General features: G+C 37.1%; 1 protein-coding gene and 1 long non-coding RNA gene across 4 annotated transcripts in view; one reads left to right on the top strand and one right to left on the bottom strand.

Annotated features, from left to right (window-relative positions):
• Nucleotides 1-14,919, bottom strand: part of CTBP1 (C-terminal binding protein 1) — a 236,558-nt gene that overhangs the window by 165,283 nt on the left and 56,356 nt on the right. The gene's annotated exons all lie outside the window — the stretch shown is intronic.
• Nucleotides 912-3,375, top strand: LOC121676566. Its single transcript, XR_006020509.1, has 2 exons — nt 912-1,019; nt 3,191-3,375. It is a non-coding gene; the product is annotated as an uncharacterized LOC121676566 (long non-coding RNA).

The raw sequence follows: 14,919 nt of genomic DNA, 5'->3' as shown, positions 1-14,919 counted from the left end.
AAAGATGTTGTTCTTCAAAAAAAACCACAAGTCAACACAGCCTACAGACACATCATGTAGATTTTACACACTTAGGGGTATAAAGAATGTTTGGCATAGACACAGAGCTGTAATTGAGACCATCCCCAGGACTGATAAACTGTTCTAGAAATGACACACCTCTTTCATTTGCAGATGCCTGTTAGTTGTTATGTGTTAGTTAATGCTTGCATCACTGCCCTTATTTTAGGGCAGATCCCCAGTTTAATGCAATTTACTGGTAATTACATTTTTAATTTTTTTTTTTTCTGGAGATAAATCTCATCCTAGTGAAATTACACCTGCTTTATCTAGTACCCAAATCTCTGGCTGTGTAGAAAGATCACTTCCATAGTGTACTGGATGCAGTCCAAACCTGAGAAATTACTTCTATGGACTAACTGTCAAACGTTGGAAATCTTGGAGAAGTATAGTAAAGTGGTTCTGGTAACTGTATTACTAAAGCAATAAAATCAACACAATATTTTTACTATTTGTTTAGTAATAGGACTTGACAAATATAGAGCACTGTAACAGCAAACTAAAATCCACTTATATTTTTATTGCTCCTGCTTCAAAAATAAGAAATAAAAGATACCACTCATAAAATTCTTGTAAGTAGACATAAGTTTCTTCATTTTGTTGATGTAGTTTATATAACTGCTGTTATAAGTTAGACACTTCATGAGGCAATATTTAAATGGAAAGAAAAAAAAATAGCCCTGCACTAACAGAACCAGTTTGGTTTTAAGAACATTTTGCATTGCTGTACACTAGCAGCAGAAATGTAACTGTGGTTTCCATCTGAAAACTCCCGAGTATGACGGAATCTGTCCTTTACGCGTGATAAAATCTCGTGACACAGCAAAATATTGCTGCTGCAGTGTCCTCAAGGTACGCCCTTCGGAGAGTCCTGCGCTGCTCACTCACAACTGCTGCAATAATCCATTAAGTAAAAATCATTTACATGCACAAAAACTGCTCAGCTGCTGAATCATGAAGTAAGTATATAATAATTATGTGCTATAGCTTTTTAGCTTGATAATGCTATTATTTTTCTTTCAAATTTGCTCTGTAAATATGTTTCAATTATTCCTTAATACAGACAGTTGCTTGAATAGGCAAATTATTAAATGCTAAGTAACACTGTTCTGTAATAGCTGTTGGGGGTTTTATTAAACTATATATAGACTTTTCACCTTGCTATAAAACCAGTAATGAGTTAAGCCTCAGACATGTGAGTATTATCATCCTTTCACACGTAAGGAAACAACTACAGGGAGAAATTGCTGCCACAAGGACTCTAGGCACAGCTGGCTACTCCTTGTTCTGATCTCCTGTATCTTTAATCACACACCACTTCTAGGGATCTGATCACAGATGTGCTACATGAATCAATCCCATGTTGTGCATTACTGCAAGTACAGGGAACTACTTTTTATTTTTTTTATATCCTGCTTCTCTTTCTCTGAATACTTCAGCCATTCTGAGCTAGACAAAAAAAAAAAAAGGACCAGTGATCTCTAAAATTAATATTTTTTTACAACACCTATAAAATGGATATTTGAAGTTGTGAAAAGCATTATTTATTGCACTGCCAGGCCTAATAAGGAAGTATGAGAAATGCACAGCAGCAGGTACCTGAAGTTGTAGACATTGATGTGCTGGGTCATGGACAGGTGGGCAGTGTAGCTCTAATTTCTGACTCTAATAATTGAGGCTGAAAGCCTCAGAGAACTGAAGGCCCCTCCAAAGTTCTACTAAGTTTGGGCAAGGAAAATAGAAGCCTTCCACAACCAAGGGTGCAAGAAAAGTTTGTCATGGGTTCAGACCAAAGATCCTGCTAAAACTGGGTTGGTTTTTTTTTTTTCCCCTGCTGCTAGAAAAAAAAAAAAAACAGTGAGGAAAAAAAAGATGTAAAAAGGGCAAGACTAGTAATTCAGAACCTCTCTCCCTGCCACCAGCAATTTGCCGTTCAAGAGCTCTATCAATCAGAATTGTTTCAGCAAACCCAGTGGAATTTTCTTCCACAAAACTAGTCACTTTTTCAACTTCAGTGAAACTTCAGTAACTACGATATTCTGCAGTAGAGCTTCCTAACTCACCTGATGTATGAAGAAATGCTTTCTACACCTACACACAGCAGTTTCACTTGGTGCCCGCTGGTTATCACATTGAGAACGGAAACAGACTTGCAAAGATAACAAGAGAGGGGGTTTGGACTCCTGTGTGGGAAGTAGGACACTGTTTTCAATCCTAGGGCTGAAGAGAATATTTTAAGTGCTACAGTTCCATTAAAGTAGGTCAAAATCTTCTTCCTTATTCCCAAAAAGGGACTTGATGTTCTGACTATCAGTAGTGTAGAGTGCAGTGCTGAGTCAGGTACTTTTCAAGCACAGCTCATCAAGACTTTTGCAAGGAGAAATGTTAGTGCTCCCCACTCCTGCCTGCCAGCTGGATCCACATACAATCCACGGAGAGGATCAGAAACTTAAGGCAAGTCCAGAACTGCTTCCTTAAGGCACCTGCTTTCAACTCCAACAGCCCTCACCAGCCTCCCAGGTCTTTACAGGATGCCACTCATAGCTTGGATACCTGAGGAAGGCACTTTCCAATCACATCAGCAAACCTAAAAAATCCTGAGTGCGTATCTTACTTCTGTGAAGAGTTCTCATCTTTACACCACACCAGCTGTTTGAATTCTTGTTTCCCTCATTTGACTGGTGGCAAACCCTGGAGAGGCCAGAACAGACAGCCCAACAGTGTCAATGCAGGCCCCAGCTACAAGATCAATAATTTATATGCTGTCAGCAATTTGTGATTTAATTAAGATATCCTGGACGTCACTGTCTTCCTGAAGCATGAGGTTAGAATGGTTTTTCCCTTGTTATGAAATACAGTAAAAATTATGAAAATTAGAACTAGAAGAAAATAAAGTGGCCAGAGAAAATTAGTGCTGAGGAGTTTCCTAATGACCTGATTCAGCTCACAGCTCACCATGCTTATGCTACGCAAAGCTTTTATGGTATTTGGCAGTCTAAGTATAGGTATCATAATAAAACTCCTGTAAATGCATTTTTTTCACATCACTTCTGAATTGACTAACACCAAATTCAGTGAATGACACCCTGGTTTCTCATGCAATCTTTTCTTCCACTTTATTTTCAACCAGATAAATGTTTTTAGAGAAGACTCTGTCATATTTGAAAAACATAAAACTGAGGAGGATTATAGCCAAGCTTCACAGAAACTGACTTCTGAAAACATCCCATCCAGCATACTCTAAATGTTTAAATCAACTTTCCTGCCATTTAAAAAATACGCTAATCTTAAGTATTAATGGAACATCTTCAAATGGTGAGTGCATCTTAAAATAACCTGACCAACTGCTTAAATCTCAAGTCTAGATACATTTTTGTCTTAGTAGCAGCTCTGCTGATTCTCTTCTTGCTGATAACATCATATGGCCAATATTATTCTTAAATAAACCTAGAATGAAAAAGATTTAGCTTACCCTTACCTTCTATGGAGGCCAAACAAAAAACCTTTCAGCAAGTAAAATAGAACCAAATCAGTGCTGCTCACTTAAGCTAAATATTAAAAGACATTTTCTTGTACTTGACCAGCAACTTGGTTGTTGTTGTGGACAACATATTTAACAATAAAATTAGCACCACAAGTCACAACAGATAATGGAGAAGGTGCAGCTGAACACTCAACTGATGCTTGAGAGTACCTGGTTCAAAGGCCTGGTTTCTTAGGTGCCATAAAAGACAAAATATTGGAAATAGTGTCAGCATTTCTTGTTTCTTGAATGGTCATCAGTAGATGAATATTGCAGTGGGGTTTTTTGAAATTAACTCATTTTTTCCAGCTTATACTTTTTTACCAAATTAGTTTTTATTTTCTCAAGCCATAATCCTTTAATGCTACTGAAAGGACATAATGTAATTGAAATGTAATTGATTAAAAGGGAAATACATCATGAATAGAAACCACAAAAAACCATTATGCATATATCAAATGGGAGAACAATGTCATCTGGTTTTGGATGCAAAATCATTAGGTATTACTGCCAATCTACAACACAGATTATACTCCTAATGTCAAGGATATGATGATAGTTTGAATGTGCTTTTATGTATAATTTTAGCTTTCCCTCCCTCCCCCTGCTCTGTCCTTCACAGCCAAGGAATGCTGCATAGAATCACTTCTCTAGAACTTTCCAGTTTTCAGCACATTTACTTAAAATATGAGGTTCTAGCAGTTTTGCCAAGTTAAACTCCTTTAGATCAATTCAACCTTTCAGATAGTAAAGCAGCCCAGCTAAATTAAGTAAGAATTTATGGACTTTCTACAAATCATGAAAACTCTGCTTCTACTATTTTATGAAGTCTTTACTTAAAAGACAATTTAAGGTTTATAAAAACAGTGGCATCTGTAAACCTGGCAACCTAAGTCAGGGTCTGTCCCATGCTTCAGCTACATTTGAAAACTTACCAAAAAAAATCCCACTCATACTGCTGAAAGAAGGTAGAAGTATCCAGCAGCTTTTTAAATCAACTGCAACCAATAAATCAACTTCCTTTTATGCTGGATGTAAGTGCAGTTTAATTGTAATACCAAATTAAAGAAAGATTTTCAACAGAAAGTATACCTCTAAGCTCCTATGGAGAAATGCTGATAAGCCTTTAATTTCTGTACTTTGCAGCAGTTCAGGCCTATGGAATTGCTGCAAACAGACAAAGAATTCCAGGAACCAGAGTCCAGCTTTGATAACACAACAAGCTCTGCCACACTCAGGCATCAAGAAAAAACAAAAAGGAGAACAGATACAAATTGCATCCAGACCAAAGACTCAAGAGACGGAATGGAAACAAACATGAGGCAAATCAGAGGTCATAGTTAGTCCAATACTGAGGAGTCAGGTGCAAGAATACCATAACTACCTGTTTAAACATGCTTTTTAAATTAAATATCTCATTTTTGGTTACAAAATATTTGATTACATTTTCAAGTGATCTAGATTGTGTATGTGTACTCACACACATCAAAAGGAGTTTTAAGGGATGTACAAAGTTATTAAAAATAAGTACTCCAAAATGTAATTGTGTTCTCTTGTCTGGGCCTAACTGGGCTCAGTTAGCACCATTATTAGTACAAACCTTTCCTGTTAAATTCAACATTCATAATTGACTTGTATAGAATGAGGCTACGCTATCTTTTTTAACTTTGAATTCCACCATCCTATCTGAAAATTTTCTGTCAAATTTTATCAATGCAAAATGATAAACCTGTCTGTAAGTTAAAGCAAGTTTAAGTTACAAGTCTGCCTTGTAAATAATTTAAACAGAGCTTTTAAAACTGCATAAAATACAAGGTTTTTAGTTAGAACAATGCAACAAACTTTATTCAGCAAATATGTTTTTCAATTAGATGATTGTGTCAGGAAGTAGAAGTCAATTATCCTTCTGGAGAAGTTCATGGCTCAGGAAAGATCAACAAGCCTTTGGCACCATCAGTGGAGCTGACATGAAAACCCCATTGGTCTTTCTTTTAAAAAGGAGGAATCCACAGCTTCAGACGGGGCAGGAGCGTTTTCCATGAGTGATCCCTTAGTAAACTGTTAAATAATTTTAAACTATGTGGAAAACTATGACTTAGCATCATATGTGCAAGTGCTTCCATTCATAAAAGACTAAATAAAAAGTCTTTAAATAAAGTCAGAGTGAATAGAATAGAGTTGAACATTAAATTAAAAAGTTAACATTTAATGCTAATGAATTTCCGTGGAAATCCACTTGTGTATCACCAAGCGAAAAAAACATATCACAAAGAATAATTTAAGAAACATCAGAAAACCAGAAATGAAACAAAAATTATTTTATTTCCTCATGAGAAAAGAGAAACAGAAAAACAAAGATGATGAGACTCAGAATTGCAGGGAAAATGGCAACTGAAGACCACATTTGACTGCAAGACCACTATCAGATGCACCAGTGCCTTTAAGGGGTTGCTATGAAGTTTCTTCCACCAACTATTCCAGGATACAATCATGTTGTTGATTACTGTAATCACAAGGAACCTATAAAATAACCACTGATTTATGGTTAACACAGATAAAAGGAAGCAACTGACTAAAAAATTCTTCATTGGATGTTTGCACCTCTGGAATGAACTTCCTTTTACTTCCCTGCATTAACATCTTGGATAGGGGGCAAAACTCATCTAATCATCTGACATTTTGAGAAGCTTCACAGACTGACACACAAAAATTAAACAGGAAAGGATTTTGTAAACTTTAAGATTATACTAACAAACATTTCAGAATTCTAGTGAAGGATTAGGTACCAAAGAAAGTTCAAACCAAGTTAGTGTCCATTTCAAAAACACCACAATTTAATTTTATTTAGATATAGCTAAATAAGGGAAGAAGAAAGGAAGTGTACCATACACTGCTTTTAGAAATATTTTATCAGGGCAAGTTTCTTATGAGACCAGAGAGGAGGCATCAAGGACATGAACAGCCCAGTGATAGGAGCACTCACCTCAAAGAGAAGAAACAGTCCACAGTTTTAAATCTCATTCCAAAATTTACATACACAGAAAATCTCATTCCAAAATTTACATACAAAGAAGCACTAGAAACAGAGAAGCTTGAATTTCCCTTCCTGAGTCATTACTGGGTTTAGTTATTCCTTTTTTCCCCCTGACACAATGAGTTGAGCTTGCATTTCCTGGCACATAGCAGCAAACAACAGAGGAAGGGCAACAAACCTCCCTTCAAAAAACTAGTGAGCTTTGGATCGATGATAACCTGGGTTTCCCTGCTCCTGAGAAGACACCCTTACCTATGGAGGAGCCACTGTTAAGAGCAATGCTTTGAGAAACAACTTTAAGACTCCCTGGTCTAGGGAGGGAAGATGATTTGAGTTTGGCAATGGACATCACTTCCTTGGCCAAGGAGTAATCAGGTGGCACTCCTTATTTCTGTCTGCAATATCTAAGCAACTTTCAGACAGATTTTCAAAGGCAGCCAGGCTCACCTAATTGTGTCTGTCCATCAACCTGCTGGGCCCTCTTAATTAAATCACTAACTCAACAGCAAATTTCAGCCAAAAGTTGCCAGTAGTCTCAAGGAGAATTAAGTTCCTGCAAGTTTCATTAAGGAGAAAATAAAAAAAAAGAAAAATAAAGGGCACCAGATGAGAACGCAGACACAAATTAGAGGCCGTGCTCTGTGAAAGGCTCCAGTAGGACAGCAGCAGTAATCCCTTCCATGACACCTGCCAGTCTCCAGCCACGGCCTCGTCAGCACACAGGCATCTGTGCGAGGTGCTGGGACATGCCCTGCACGTGAATTTCTGGAGTAAAGCACCACTGTGCCTCCATCTTTCTGCAAAGCAGGCTCCAGCTGACTCGTGTGCCTGTGAGCACAGAAGGCTTTTGCTCGCTCTGCATCTGCCTCCAAAAGAGCTCATTCAGTTCGAGAATCCCGCCTTGTCTTAAGCACAAAATGCACACGAAACTGCTCAAAACTGCAAAAGGAAAGAAAATTAAGAAGGTCAGGACTTCAAGCAACCTGGTGTAGTGGAAGGTGTCCCTGCCCATGGCAGAGGGGTTGGAATCAGATGATCATTAAGGTCGCTTCCAAGCCATTCTGTGATCTTGAAAGTGTGGAGTGCACTTGAGTATCATCCATAAAGTGCAAAGGGATTTCAAGGTGCTGGTGATTTTAGATGGGTTTTGAAGTACTGAGAAACCTGCCTTCCCCTAACTCCTAACTTTGCGTGTCTGTATCCTTTTGCAGATCTGGACTGAAGCACGTTGCTAGGCTGCCAACAACTGCCAGGCAACAAATAACAGCACACAGATTGAAGCCACGCTTACAATGCAATATATTGAGCATGTTTTATTGTTAAGAAATCAATAACCTACATTGCCATAATAAAATGTAAAATGTGATTATGTTTTTCCCAGGGGGTAGAAAAAATAAGAATAAAAAAACCTGTAAATCATTCTTATTGCCTTTCCAAAGCAAAATTTATATATTCATTCTTCAATCTGTTATAAAATCAAATTAATTTCCACTATTAATGAACAAAACCTCTCTCCTTGCACAACATGTAATTAAGAGTGATACTACTTCTTTCTGAGATCCTTCTATTCATTGCCCCACCAAATTATTAAAACAAAGCAGTTACTATGGTAACTAATTCATTCTCTGCATTATTATATTGTTTCTAAACATCAGCGTAGACTCATTCTGACTTACATGCCCTAAATTCCAGTTTGAAATTCTAAACTTCTGTCTTGTCTGTCAGATAAGCCCTTTACAATCTATGCATTCATGCAGATAAGGATAGCTAGAGCACAGCTGCTTTTGTTTATTGCAAGAAGATGTAACTGTTACTAAACTATTTGAGTTTGATAAATTGGTGATGCCTGCATGGAAGTGCAGGGCAGCACTCGGGGAACAAGCATGGGAGTCTGTGGAGCACTGCACAAACAGGCAAACATGACCATCTGCAGGTTAGCTAAACTAACAACAACAACCAAAAATGACTGGCAGATGTTGTGGAAATTAAGCAACACCTGCCTAAGTGGTATTTGATACCCAGGAAAAAACCACGTGCATGCGACTGATGCAATCTTCAAGGCAGAAAGGAACAGCAGGGAACAAGAAATAGTGATAAAATTGCCTGGGAAAAAGTTTTCTTAGCACTTAATAAAACTATTTCTTCAAATGTGCACTCCTTGACAAAAAGAGGCATTTATCATGTATTTAATTAACACTTATAATTATTCTTGATTACCTATTAGTAGGAGTCATAGCCTAATTGTATTTGAGTGTCATCATCTAGCACACGAGGAAACCTTCTGAAAAATACAGGTAGGATCAAAAGAATAAAGAGTCTTTACTCTTCATCTTTTGCTCTCCTACTGCCATTGCCTGTAATTTTTGTTGAGTATTTTTGCTGTGTCTCCACTTAATTGGTAGAATGAGAGGTCTGAAAATTCAGTGCATGGGAGGATACTTTGAAAAATAAGCATCAGGGAAACGAGAAGGATGAATAATTTTTAACAGCTAATTTCTGGCTTAAAAAAAATCCCAAATACATCTGCTCGAAGTCACAAGCAATTTAAATTTAGTTCTCATAGGAAAGGGCAGAAGAAAGAACCTTTTTATTTAGGTATCTGAGCAGGGCCACAAACCACTGCAGAGTTCTGGATCTCCACTGGTACCAAAGGGCATGTTTTCACCTGCAGTAAGTGCCAGGTATTTTCACAATTAGCAAAGCCTCGTGTTTTAAAGGGATTCCATGAGTATTACAACAGCCTGCTGCTATTTATATCCCAGAACGTCTCTGACTGACTGCTTTCTGTCACAGAAAAAGAAGATGCATAGGCAGCTTTTGTTTTCCTAACCTGCTACCTGACTTCAGAGAGCTACAAGATAAAACACAGGTTTCTTAACTCCAAATGACCGGTCCATCAGACCACAATGACTTTCTCTGCTAGATACTCCTTCCCTGGCAACGCCTCCATGCAATTCCTTCTGTTTAAGGAGAGGCAGGCACCCTTCAAGTCCAGTACTGACCTCGTGGAACGAGGACACAAGAATGGAGCAGCAGAAGCCTCCAGCACTAAAAGACTGTCTCCACTTTTGTTTTCTTGTTTCCACTTGCGTAATCGCACTCCCATCCTGACTGCACTAAGGGAGGAAACAAAATCCTTTTTTGCGTCTCAGACTGCACTTCCTTAAGGATGGGAATTGCCTCTGTGAAAGCTGAACATGACTGCTTTAATTAGATGACTATGTAAATTCTTCAGTATGTTTACCTAGACACTTAAATCTTTGTACAGTTCAGTTTTCCAGAGCAGAGTGTAAAGCAACATCAGAGCATCTTCCCTGACCCCAGGCAGAAATAAGTACCTATTACCATCAAGTACTTAAAGACTTCTAAAGCTTTTAAAAGTTTTATAAGGCACTCATCTGCACTGTATAAAAGCTAAATATTTAGTCTGAAAATATTTTTATTAATAGGAGAATAGGAAGAATAAATTCTATGGAGATTATTCAGGAATTAGATGATGAGGTGTGGTTATGTACTGGATTCTGACTCAATCTATGATATTACATATACAACTATTACAACCCTGTAAAATCAGTGTCATGCTATATTATTTTCTGTATTTAACACTGTCTTTGACACTAAAATTAAGAGAAACTACTCTGACTTTACTACATTGTCAAGATGCAGCATTCTAGATAGATCACAGCTGAACATATCTGCTGTCATAAGCAAGCAGTGTTTTATTTCAAAATGTTATTCAATCAAAATGTGACAACACAGATAAAATGCATAATGCTGGACACCACAAAATTGCAGTTTTTCTTTACAACATCCAAAACTTAAATAAGTGGCATGAATGTTTCAGCAGAACTTAAAAATCTCAGTGAGATTCTTTTCTCCATAGATCTTTTTCTCCTCAAATTTTCTTACTGAAGTAATGCTTTTCATTAGCAGCTACTGTTTAGTATCATTTAGGGCAAAATGGGCTTCTAAGCCAATTCTCTTTTCATAGAGCTTGCATTGTTACTGTAATACCTCTGCAACATTGCAGTACTGAAGTGGATGCAAATCCAAAGGCTGCCTAGAAGACTCAGATTGCAAAAGCAGGTTACTGCAGCAAGCCAAAGGAAAGCTAAAAAACACCTTGGGCTGATATTAAGGGCAAAGCCCAAAACCAATCACAAGCCTGTGCATAAGCATTTCAACTATAATTGTAATGAGATAAAGGATGCTTTTGCAGTAGGGTAAATATAACCCAAATATACAGATAATTTTCCTTTGGAAAGTGGCAAACGATCTTGTTATGTGAAGATTCCTGGTAGCACCATTTGTTATTTTATTATTTTATTATAGTCAATTTATCTTAATCCTTAGAATATCCTCCCTGTTCTTTGAAGGCAACTTTTACATAATGCTCTATATTACCAGATATTCAAAAATACATTCAAAGTTCTTACAAGAAAAACACAGAAAAAGAGTGTTGAATTGTTAAAACATGTTTGTATGCAATACACAGAAGTGTGCATTTATGTTAAAAAACTTGTATCTGAATGTAAATTGGTTTACTTATAAAATATTCTTCTATAGGTCAATCATAGAAAACTCTACTTGCTTAAACACTTTCCTTTGCTACAGTTGAAAGGTCTGATGGCTGTTCCTTCAGAAAGATTTTGGTAGGTCTTACTACCTGATTCCTAATTTAATTTACACTGGATTGCTACAGAGAAAAGGAATTTACTCCAGTTCCAATCCTTATGTATTTGCCGAAGGCACTTAAGGTTAGAAAATCATATTTTTGCAAAGGTTAATTGGTACTTTACAAAGGAGCTACTTTGACTTAGGAAACAAATGATAAAATATTAGGAATCTTTGAGCTCCCTCTGCTGTCCTAATCCTTCACTAAGCCGCCTTCTGAAGTCTGTCAGACACCAAGCAATGAGGCACCCCATTAATCCCTTTTTAAGAAACACTTGGCATATTTAGTATGCCCAGTACTAAGATCAGTACACAGGAAGAAAACTCTGTAAAGTACTCTGTGATTTACCATTGTCTGTGCATTTTATTATTTCCTTTCATTCTCCAATGTATGTAGCAAATGAGACAATGGAGAACGTGTTCAAATTTGGATGCCAGTTAAGAAAATTGATAGCTCTTGTTCTCCAAAGAACTTGACATCTGCAATTCCCACTTGCATAAGAAAGAGCTAAGGGCACTCTGTGGCAACATTTATTCCTCCTTCCTCTTATGTACAGATCAACTTACATGGCACAGAACAACTTCAGTAAAAATCCTTTTTGAAATTCAGGGAAAGCCCAGACCTTGCCAAAGTAGGCCATCTTTCTTATTAATATGCAGAAAACTTAAGTGCCTCATTCACAACTGCAAGGGCTCACATCACAGTTTACACAAACTACACAGGATCCATCAACGGTCATGAAAAAAACACTTGGTATTTGTCAATCTGGTACCTTCCACTTGTTAAGAAGCCAAGCTATTACATGCACAAGAAAAATAAATCAGGAAAGTGAATGCATTTTTTTTTAACTAAGTCACTCTTTATTACAAGATTTCTCTATCAATTTGGGAAGACAAAAAATTCAATTCATATCCAGTTTTTTTCCTCTGCATTCCTCCTGGAACCACCAACATACTCCACATCAACTATGAATTGAAGATTCACCTTATTAAATCTCAAGCAGAAAAAAGAAGCTCTAAAAACAGAGATGTTTCCTTATAGGGAAAGAAAGCCCAGGCCATATCCTTGAGAAGAAACTATTCATTTATCATGCACTTTTACTGTCCTTCCAAGTGCATCACACTTGGGTATTTGCCAGTAATCAAACCTTCCCAAAGAAAGGCTGCCCTTCATAAAAGCAAAGATGAGAGATTTTATCTGAAAATTCAGAAATTCATCCCATTAATATGCACTTTCTTTTCCAATTTATGATCCTGGCCAACTCTTCATTTCTTAGGTAATAAAGCATCACTGTTAAAATAGCTAAAATACATTCCAGGTTTTCTTCTGAGCACTTTTTGAAAGGCAACATGCATATAAATAACATTAAGATGAATACTAGTGCTGCATAAAAAGGAAAAACCAAAAAAAAGGAAATGATTGTTTGAGCATTCTGAGTGCTGCAATGCTTTTTGCTTCATCAAAACCAGAAGACAAAAAAAAAAAAAAAAAAGAACATCTGTCTTGGGGCAGACAGGGTCTTCACAGACTTGTACTTAAGACTTGTACTTGGTACACATTGCAGTCGTTGCTGTATAAATATCACATGAGGTGCTCTGTGAAGCAATTCCTGGTTTCAAGCAATTGGGAAAGTCACTCTCAATTTTCCAGTTACATTTCCAGCATTGTTTTGTACTTTAATCCCTAATACCTGTGCAAACAAGCAAGAAGAAATGAGAGAAGCCCCTTTCTTCCTCCCAGTTCCACCAGCGTTCCCTAAAGCTTGGAAACCCACCAAAAGCAGTGTATAATCAATATATAGTAATATATTTAGAGATAATTCACAGTGTTCACCAAGCCCGTTCACAGATAATTCAGACATTCCCCCTGCATGCAGCCACCTTCTGTTCCTTCCTGCTTCATCTGTTAGCACCCAGCAACTGCAACAGAAGTCAGACATCCCAAGGTAACTTCCAAGCAATGGTCAGTAAAACATACACACATTTAATTAAAGATTTCTAGAATATAAGCAAATAAACAGCATTGTTTACAGTTTGTTACAATATAAAGCACAATAATACCTTAATTAGAGATAACAACTTTTCAAAATGCCAAAAACATTTTGAATTTTTCAAATTACCCACAAAATGAACACATTTTATTTTTGCACTGTGACACTTCCAACTGTTCTGCCAAATGTATACTACTATAATTATGCTTTGCAATCACCAGCATCACCGGAGAGGGGGACAAAGAAAAATATAATCAGTAACTAATTAATCTTTCACATGTCTTGATACCATTTAACTCTAAGGGAAGAATCCGAAATGTTATTTTACAAATTGTGAAGTGAGTTTAATATTAGCATCTCAGAGTGCCTCGAATCAAGTCCTTATGCCTAAGCATAATTCACAGTTACTGGTGGAAGTTAGAAACCAGAATTTAATACCTGGCTTTTTTAAGGGACAGACTTCTTTCAGTCTTGCGTTGAAATGTGCACAAAAAAATGTAATTGCAAACAGCTTTGGGATTAAAAGCAAATATTCAATTTCATATTTAAGAAATCATCAAAGGGGATCATAGGTACCTCAGAGACAAAATCACTTACTCAGCTACATTAAGAGAGGACTAATTGCTCCCAAAGTAATAGAAACAGGGGCTTTTTTCTGTATTGGGTATCAGCTGCAATTTAGCAGTACTACCACCACACTGTCATTAGTTCACAGGCTGGTAGTAAATCCAGTGATGCCTGATCAGTTTGCTTAATTTGCATGATTAGCTGCTACAAGCAAGTGTGCAAGCTACCTAGAGGCACAGGAAAGCAGTCCAACTCGAATAACACTGTGCACGCAGTTACTGAACTTCCAAGAGCGCTTGTGATAATCCATCAATGCCACACAAAAAGCTCAAAGTCTAAAGAAAAAGCTGTGTGCAACCCTGTGCACATGTTCCCAATGTGAGCATTTCAGTTTGAGAATCAGGCCCACAACACTCATTTTTCAGAAACTGAGTTTCAACTAATTACCACCCCCTCCTCGAACAGATACAGACAGTGATGAAGTGCTGTATGGCACCACCAGAATGGCTCTTTATGGACAAAATAATGTGTTAATGTCTGCCCATCTCACATTATGTTCAAGAATTCATGAAAAAATACATAGTTAGTAGTAATTAGCAAGTTATTGCAGCCTATTTTTAATTGAACTTGCAATAGAAATAAAGTGCATCTTTAAAATATTCTCTTCCAAGGGAAAGTTCAAAAGAAGGCTATGTACAAACTGATGAACAGAAAAGCTGACCAAGAAGATAAACCACCTTTAATAGCTCTACAGCTCATTACATTCCCTGAGCTTTCTAAAACACCATGCATATTTCTAAAATATAAAATATTTAGGTTGTGTTGTGAAAGGTACATATACCAGAGAACAATTCTGCATAATTAATTTTTAAATCTGAAGAGGACCACATGTAGAGAAAAGCCATTATAAAACAAACCAACCCCCTAGTTTTATCCTTTTTTACACAATTTGAAATCATCAGCCAGGGAAATGTGTTTACAAGCCTCAAAGAACATTTGAACGTATAGACACGCAAGAGCAAAACAGCTCCAGCATTTTGAAGAGCCAAACTGGGTTCCCATAACAATAA

This window comes from Corvus kubaryi, unplaced genomic scaffold (assembly GCF_017639235.1).
Source record: "Corvus kubaryi isolate FWS band 111438036 unplaced genomic scaffold, C.kubaryi_AGA036_p1.0 split1-131, whole genome shotgun sequence".
In the NCBI taxonomy this organism is placed as follows: Eukaryota; Metazoa; Chordata; class Aves; order Passeriformes; family Corvidae; genus Corvus; species Corvus kubaryi.
The sequence above is the reverse complement of the archived record's forward strand: the minus strand, read 5'-3'. Positions and strand labels throughout refer to the sequence as shown.